This window comes from Triticum dicoccoides, chromosome 7B, assembly GCF_002162155.2.
Source record: "Triticum dicoccoides isolate Atlit2015 ecotype Zavitan chromosome 7B, WEW_v2.0, whole genome shotgun sequence".
Classification (NCBI taxonomy): domain Eukaryota; kingdom Viridiplantae; phylum Streptophyta; class Magnoliopsida; order Poales; family Poaceae; genus Triticum; species Triticum dicoccoides.
The window spans coordinates 124846333-124853557 of record NC_041393.1 but is presented as its reverse complement, the minus strand read 5'-3'; positions in this window follow the sequence as shown (position 1 = coordinate 124853557).

The following is a 7225-nucleotide window of genomic DNA, read 5'->3' as shown; positions in this document are numbered from 1 at the left end:
GGTTGAAGAAGCACTACGGCCGTTGGATGGACATCGTACGGTCACTAGAGCTAGAATCGTTCATATTGACTAAGTTGACAAAGCCCTTCGTCCCCGTCAACTTAGTAGGCCCAGAATTCAGCCTCCCACCAAGGTGGGTCCCAGCTAGCCGGGGGAGTATTCATTTTTTTTGTGCGTAATAAGGAGGCAATTCCGGTGGGTCCGAGCTGACAGCGGGGCGAATGTTTTTTTTTGCGATATACGATGGCCCGTCAGGTGGGTCTCAGCAGTCAGGGGGCAAACATTTTTTTTTTTGCAAAATACGGTGGCCCGTCCAGTGGGTTCCTACTGTCAGTTGGAGAAATCATTATTTTCCGCATAATAAGGAGGCACTTACTTGCTGTGGCCATGGACCCAGCTGAGACTCTCCACGTATAGTATACTTCCGATGGAAGTCATTCCTTGACCATGTTGACCTCACCGTGTTCCGTTGCATGCATGCGTCCATGGGGTGGTGCGTCCCCACTGTCAGCCTCTCACACACAGTCATCTTCTGATGACTCTCGGTTGTTGACCACGTTGACCACACCGTGCCAAGCGCACCAAGACTGGAATCACCCGGAGATGGGGAAGACGGGACAGTGGAGTCGCAGATGGAGAGGAGTGGGAAACTTCACTGGTTTGGGTGCGCGGCAGCACAGCCGCGGTGCCGCCCACGAGAGACAGGAGCTAGAACAGAGGTTGAAGAAGGAGCACGGCTGTTGGATTAACATCCAACGGTCCAGCTGCTAGAATCATTTGTTGATTAAGTTGACAAAGCCATGCGTACACGTCCGCTTAGTAGGCCCACAAGTCAGTCACCAAATCTGACGGGTCCCAGCTGTCATTGGGATGAATAATTTTTTTCGCAAAACAAGGAGGCACTTCCTTCCGTGCGAAGATACAGCCGGTGGGTCCCAGCTGTCAGGTGGAGGAAACATTTTTTCAGCTTAATAAGGAGGAACTTTCCGTGCGTGCGACCATGGACCTCGTGGGTCCCAGTCGTCAGGATCTCCACGTATAGAACTCTTCCGATGACTCTTGTTTGTTGACCACTCCACACCGAACGCAGCGAGGCGGTGGACGACGGTGAGGCCCCGGATGGGAACGGCTCGGAGATGGGAAAACGTGGCAGTGGACTCGCAGATTGACAGGAGGAGAAGGGTTATAACTAGTTCTATCGCGGTGTGGGGCTTTAGTTTGTGAAGAATAACAGGAGGTGTCGAGGGGTAGAGGGATAGCATGGCCGGCGGTGGGGTAGCGCTTCGCAGCGATGTGTGCTAAGCAGAGTCGCTAGCCGCCAGAGGCCGGACCAGGCGGTCCCGGCGATGCTGGATGAAGAAGGCGAGAGATTGAAGGTGCATGCCGGTCGTTGGATATAAATCCAATGGTTGTGGATGACACAATCATTTGTTGACCAAGTTGACAACGCCCTGCGTAGGCTTCGACCTATTGGCCCACATGTCAGCCTGCAAAAATGTGGCATATATTTAACCCCTGTTTTCTAGAATGTATAGTCCATTTGCTCGGCTGGGTGAACAAATAATTTCGCGTCAATCAGGCACATTTATATTTTCTAAGAAATCCCAGCCCATTTGCACTTCCTTGAAATACACGTATTAGGTGGGCTCGTTATATATATAATGTTATGTTAGAAGGAGCAATTAATATCAAAGAATAAAACGGAGATCATTATATATATATATATATATATATAATTAACAAATTAGCGAGTTATTGCTCAAAATAAAAATGAGCGCGTTATTATTAAATTGATCCTTAAAATCTTCGCAAGCTTTTGTACGCAATCACTAGGATTTTCCTTGCCTATGAGTAAAAAACAACCAGGATTTTCCTTGCCAACTTCTGTTAAACATTTACTTTTATAAGTTAATAACACATGGGATGTTTTTACAATGTATATATAAGTCTCTATAAAATATACGATAATAGTAATAATATAAATATATATAATGTGGTTAGAAGGGAAAACATAAATTGGACAAAGCATTACTTTTATAAGAGATCTGCGTTTATACCCACAGTAAGCATACTAACAAGTTCACACACAAATACAACAGAAAAGGTGAACATTCATATAAAACTCAGGTTCACAGGACACGTTCATATTCATAGCCAACATTCACTATCAACAACCCAAAAGATTCATATATGCACAAGCTCAGCATATCTATGCATCCAAATGATTGATAGATCACACGACAATATTCATACATAATTCACAAAAAGATTCAGATATACACATGTTCAGTATGTTTATGCATCCAAATGATTGAGATCATAGCCAATATGATCCATGGACGAACTTTAATTACCTAGGGTATAGACTAGTAAATGGTGTTGAATCGGATGTACTTCTTGCTAAAATTAGTTCTTGTATGAGTAAACTTTCGTGTACATAAGAGGCAGCACAGACAATTTGAACTTTGCTTGTAGGTTTATCCTCAAATAGTGGCCTCGTGCTGAGGGAGGTTTGAGCAACTTGGCCACTACTTTCATCCAACTAGTTTACTGGCTCATCTTGGTCCTGTATCTCGCCAAAATTCTACATTGCAGACGAGAAAGGAGGCGGTTAAGAAAATGAACCACCCAATTTTTTGTGCAGTTCAACTAAAATGGAGCATCCTTGGTGTGCAGACTAATTAAGTGCCAGATGAATATACATGTCAACCAACTTGTCTGGAATCTTTAGACTCCATACCATATAGTTCGCTACCATATGTGCCGATAACCAAAAGGCACAAGTTGGGACCAAAGACTGGACTGCATTTTTCTGGGCTATGCACCAAGCAATATTTTTGGCGTTCACTCTCCTAATACTTGGAGTTTGAAAATTGGTTGATGTCGGTTGATACTCGAATGAATATAGGCACTTCTTGTCAACAATGATGCTTGTCTGACTGAACTTTGGAGTACATAGCAGCAGCATAAGTACCTGTCCATCTGATCATTTTGTGCAGTTCTACTGAAATCACCCGATGTAGTAATTTGCCTGCGAGTTCAGGCTCCAAATTACTCCTTTATGAAATCGGCAAACAGTAGCACAATACCAAATTACCAATACATATGACAGGCACAATAATCAGGATAAAGACCAGTACCAACCTGTGTGAGGTAGCATATCAATTACTATTTCCTTTGACTGGAAGCCGAGATAAGCCAAGCGACTGACAGCAAAGGAAGCAAGCAAGCGGAGATTAGCGACTGATAGGAAAGGACGGAAGCTGTCAAGGCAATGAAGCACCCAAAGTTTTTGTGTAGTTCCACCAAAATTGAGCATCCCTGTTGGCACATATATTGAGAGAGTGAGATTACTGTAATAGTGGGACTAGTTGATGAAAGATACACTAACAAATAGAAGCACCCTCATTATCTTAATGGGTAAAGTTAGCAACATAGTAGTCTTGCTTAAAGAGAGGTATTAGTTTATTTAATTAGTGCCAATTAGCTCAACTCAACACTCAAAGCATTGCCATTTATCATAGGTTGCAAAACTATAACGTGCAAAGATAAAGGAGTTTCTCATGACAGTAGCACGATACAGATAGAGATGACAGCAAACTAATATGGATGAAGGCCTTAGGCCTGTACCAACTTGAGAAAAAAAGCTTATTCATGTAGTCCCATAAGAGATGATAAAGCACTCACTAGAATCACACAATAGTATATATATTTGTGCACTTCAAATGTATGGTTGAAATCACTCTTGTTTACCAGTGCTGAGATTATATCGAAAGATTATCAAGAACTTCCAGTAGAGTTAAAGCACTGGCTGGGATACAGTACATTGTATTGTCTTGTGTAGTTCCACTAAAATGTATGATTGGCACAACATGATCCTTGTTTGCACAAGTAGGAACAAGGTGAAACCTTCATTAGCTTAGTGAGAAATGATAGGAAGACATTAGCGTATTACTCAAACAGTAGCATCAAATTCATGATGGACAATACGCAAAACATTGCCTCATTGAACCAATGGAAATAAATTGACATGCAAAACAATAGCATTATTATGTCATGAAACTAATAATATTCCCTCCCTGCTCCACAACATGATTCACCTCTATAGAAAAACATACACACGTACATGATTCAGCATAGGGTCCTACTAAAGATTTGTTTAACTCCAACAGGAAAATTAGGCAGTAATAAATTAGTGGTACTTAAGTACTCCCAATTAATTAAGTGAGACAGCAGAAGTGGAAGGGCTCCCTGGAGGATCGTCTCACATGTAAGGTAGTCGTTGCCGGAGCCCTTGAATGGCCTCGACTGAGGCCTCTGGCTTCAGCAAGATCGCCTTGGCACTGTTTATTCTTCTTCTTCTTCCTCTTCATGCTCTGTTTCTCTTTCTGCTCACCAGTTGGTGAAACCAAGTACATGATTGGCCCTCTAATTCATAATTGGTTTTGTCAGTGAGGGAGTACAAGTGTACTAGTAAAAACAGCATTAGTTTTTCACGGCAGTCGGAAAATAGAGACCAACACATGCATAAATATCATTCTTACCTAAAGGAAGGTTATGGCGCTAATATGGATGATGAGGATTGGAACACAGATCTCCCTTTGTGCAGTTCCACCAAAATGAACCAACTGTTCCATTCAGACATTCCAGTTAAACAGCACAAAAGTCACTTCTTTTAAGAAGAGTTTTGTGTAGCGCACCAAAAGGTCACAACAGCAACCAGGTGAATTGGATATCCCTGTTTGCACAAAAAGGCACAGAGCAAACAGTCAGAGTCTCAAACAATTATAGGCAAAAACATTTGGCTAAACTTGTCATGTCTTATAATAGTGGCATGGCTTCATTTTTACCAGGGACATTAGATTAAGAACAGCTAAGGCTGCGTTCGGTTCACAGGTTTGGTGTAGGATTTTCGTAGGAACACAATTCCTACGGTATTCTTTCCCTTCCAACCGTTCGGAACACGGGAAAGGTGAATACTGTTTCATAGGAAAGCTGGTCTAGTAGTACTGATTCCATAGAATTAGAAACATCCACGCGCTGCTCATTTTTTGGGCGGAAGCCCGAGGCAGGCGCTCGCTACCATGCGTTAGACAGGTTGATGTGTTGTGTTTGCCAGAATAAAAAAATCAACCTATGTGTGGTACGTGAGGTGAGGACAAGAGTAGTCACTATGCAGCTGAATAAACAAATAGCATCTCATACTGCCAAGCATGCTACTCTAAAAAAACAAATCTGTACATTTTGTAGTCCATCCGAACACATTCTCTTGAGAGTTTCCTCCGGTTCGCTGTTCCATAGTTTTATACCTACATTCCTTTCCTATTCCTCTATTTTCATCAAGACCTATGTTTTCTGCCCCTTTATTCCGAACGGAGCCTAAATATTTGGTATAAGGGCATGGGACAGTGGGTGCACCAGCAGTCCAGCACCATGTATGTAAACAGGGGCATAAAGTGGTGATTCATAGTTTGTTGCCCCGAGAAACAAACATCCAAGAAACATATCTGGGTTGGTCCCATTTTTGTTCGCTCTAGCCACCTACTCCTATGCATGGATAGCAAATCTAGTCCTGGTCATACCACTGTGTACAGCGTCACTACAAAAAAAGACACATCCGTGACATTTTGGGCCAAACAAATTTTTTTTCTGTCATACATATGACACTTCTATGACGATAATTGTGACAAAACCCGGTATCATCATAGATGTGGTGGGCTCCTACTTCTATGACAAAAAATCATGATAGAAAATGGGCTTTTTGTCCTGGGCCGGCCGGAGACGCAGCTGCATGACATTCTTTGGGTTGTCCATGGCAGAAAAAACCATGGTAGAAACGAGGGCGAGGAAAATTTCTGGGAGTTCCCAGTTACGGTGGGAGGTCGAGGGCCGAGCGATGCACGTTTCTCTCGTACACGTACGCGCGTGTGTGCGAGGCGTTGGCTCTAACTGAACCCGAGCAAGGTGTTGGGCTCTAACTGAACTCGAGTGATTGCACTGCAGGCTACGCGTTACTGAACCCGAGCGATCGATCGATGGCTGTTAACTGAACCTGATCGAGTAACTCCTTCGCTACTGCTGCTAACTGAAGCCGATCGATTGGATGAACAGTCAGCGTTGCGGGGGGTTTGGATGAACAGTGAGCGGTGGCCTTGCCTCTGGATGAACAGGACCCCGTGGTGTGGAGGGCTGGATGAACAGTAGACGGTGAAGGGGTGCCCGTGGAGGGGTGGTTTGAACAGGACCCCGTGGTGTGGAGGGCTGGATGAATAGTAGACGGTGGAGGGGTGGTTGAACAGTAGCTGGTAGAGTAGCGCGCGGTGGAGGCTAGATGAACAGGAGCCCGTGGAGGCTGGAGGAGGTCGACGGTAGCCCGTGGAGGCTAGAGGAGGTCGACAGTGGAGATGAACAATATCTCGTGGAGTCCCGTTTTGCGGTACGCCACACCCCTCCCGATGAACAGGACCCCCGTTTCGACCGTAGCGCTCCAACACAAGTCCGTTTCGTCCGTTTTGCGGTACGCCACACCCCTCCCGATCAACAGGACCCCCGTTTCGACCGTAGGAGGTCCGTTTCGTCGGTTTTGCGGTACACCAGGCCTTGTTTCCATCGCCTGTTCCGTCGAAGCCCTCCCGATGAACACGACCACGCATTCCGTTCCGACCCAGCCGGTTGGCTCCCACGCGTTCCATTGCCTCCCGATGAACACAACGCATTCCGTTGCCTCCCCATGAACACGACGCATTCCGTTGCCTCCCCATGAACACGACGCATTCTGTTGCCTCCCCATGAACACGACGACGACGTTGTTTCTCCGTTCCGACCCAGCCATGTACACGAGCCCTGGCCGTACGTATGCGCGAGTAGGCGTTCGATACCCCGCCCGTATGTTTGTACGTGGCCGTATTTTCTTTCTTGCACCCTGGCCGTTGTACGTACGTGTACATGCCACATGCGCGCCTCTACTACGACACATGTGCGCCTCTACATCGACCAGTATGTACGTACACGTTCGCGACCAGAATGAAAATGCTACGTATGCTTCAACCAGGTGGGTCCCGACTGTCAGGCACTTCCTTGCCAGCAAAGATGTAGCTGGTGGGTCCCAACAGTCAGGGGGGCGAATCGTTTTGGTTTTTTTTCCCTGACGCACTTCCTTTCGTGCGAAGGTGTAGCTGCTGGGTCCCAACAGTCAGGGGGGGCGAATCGTTTTTTTTTTGCCCGG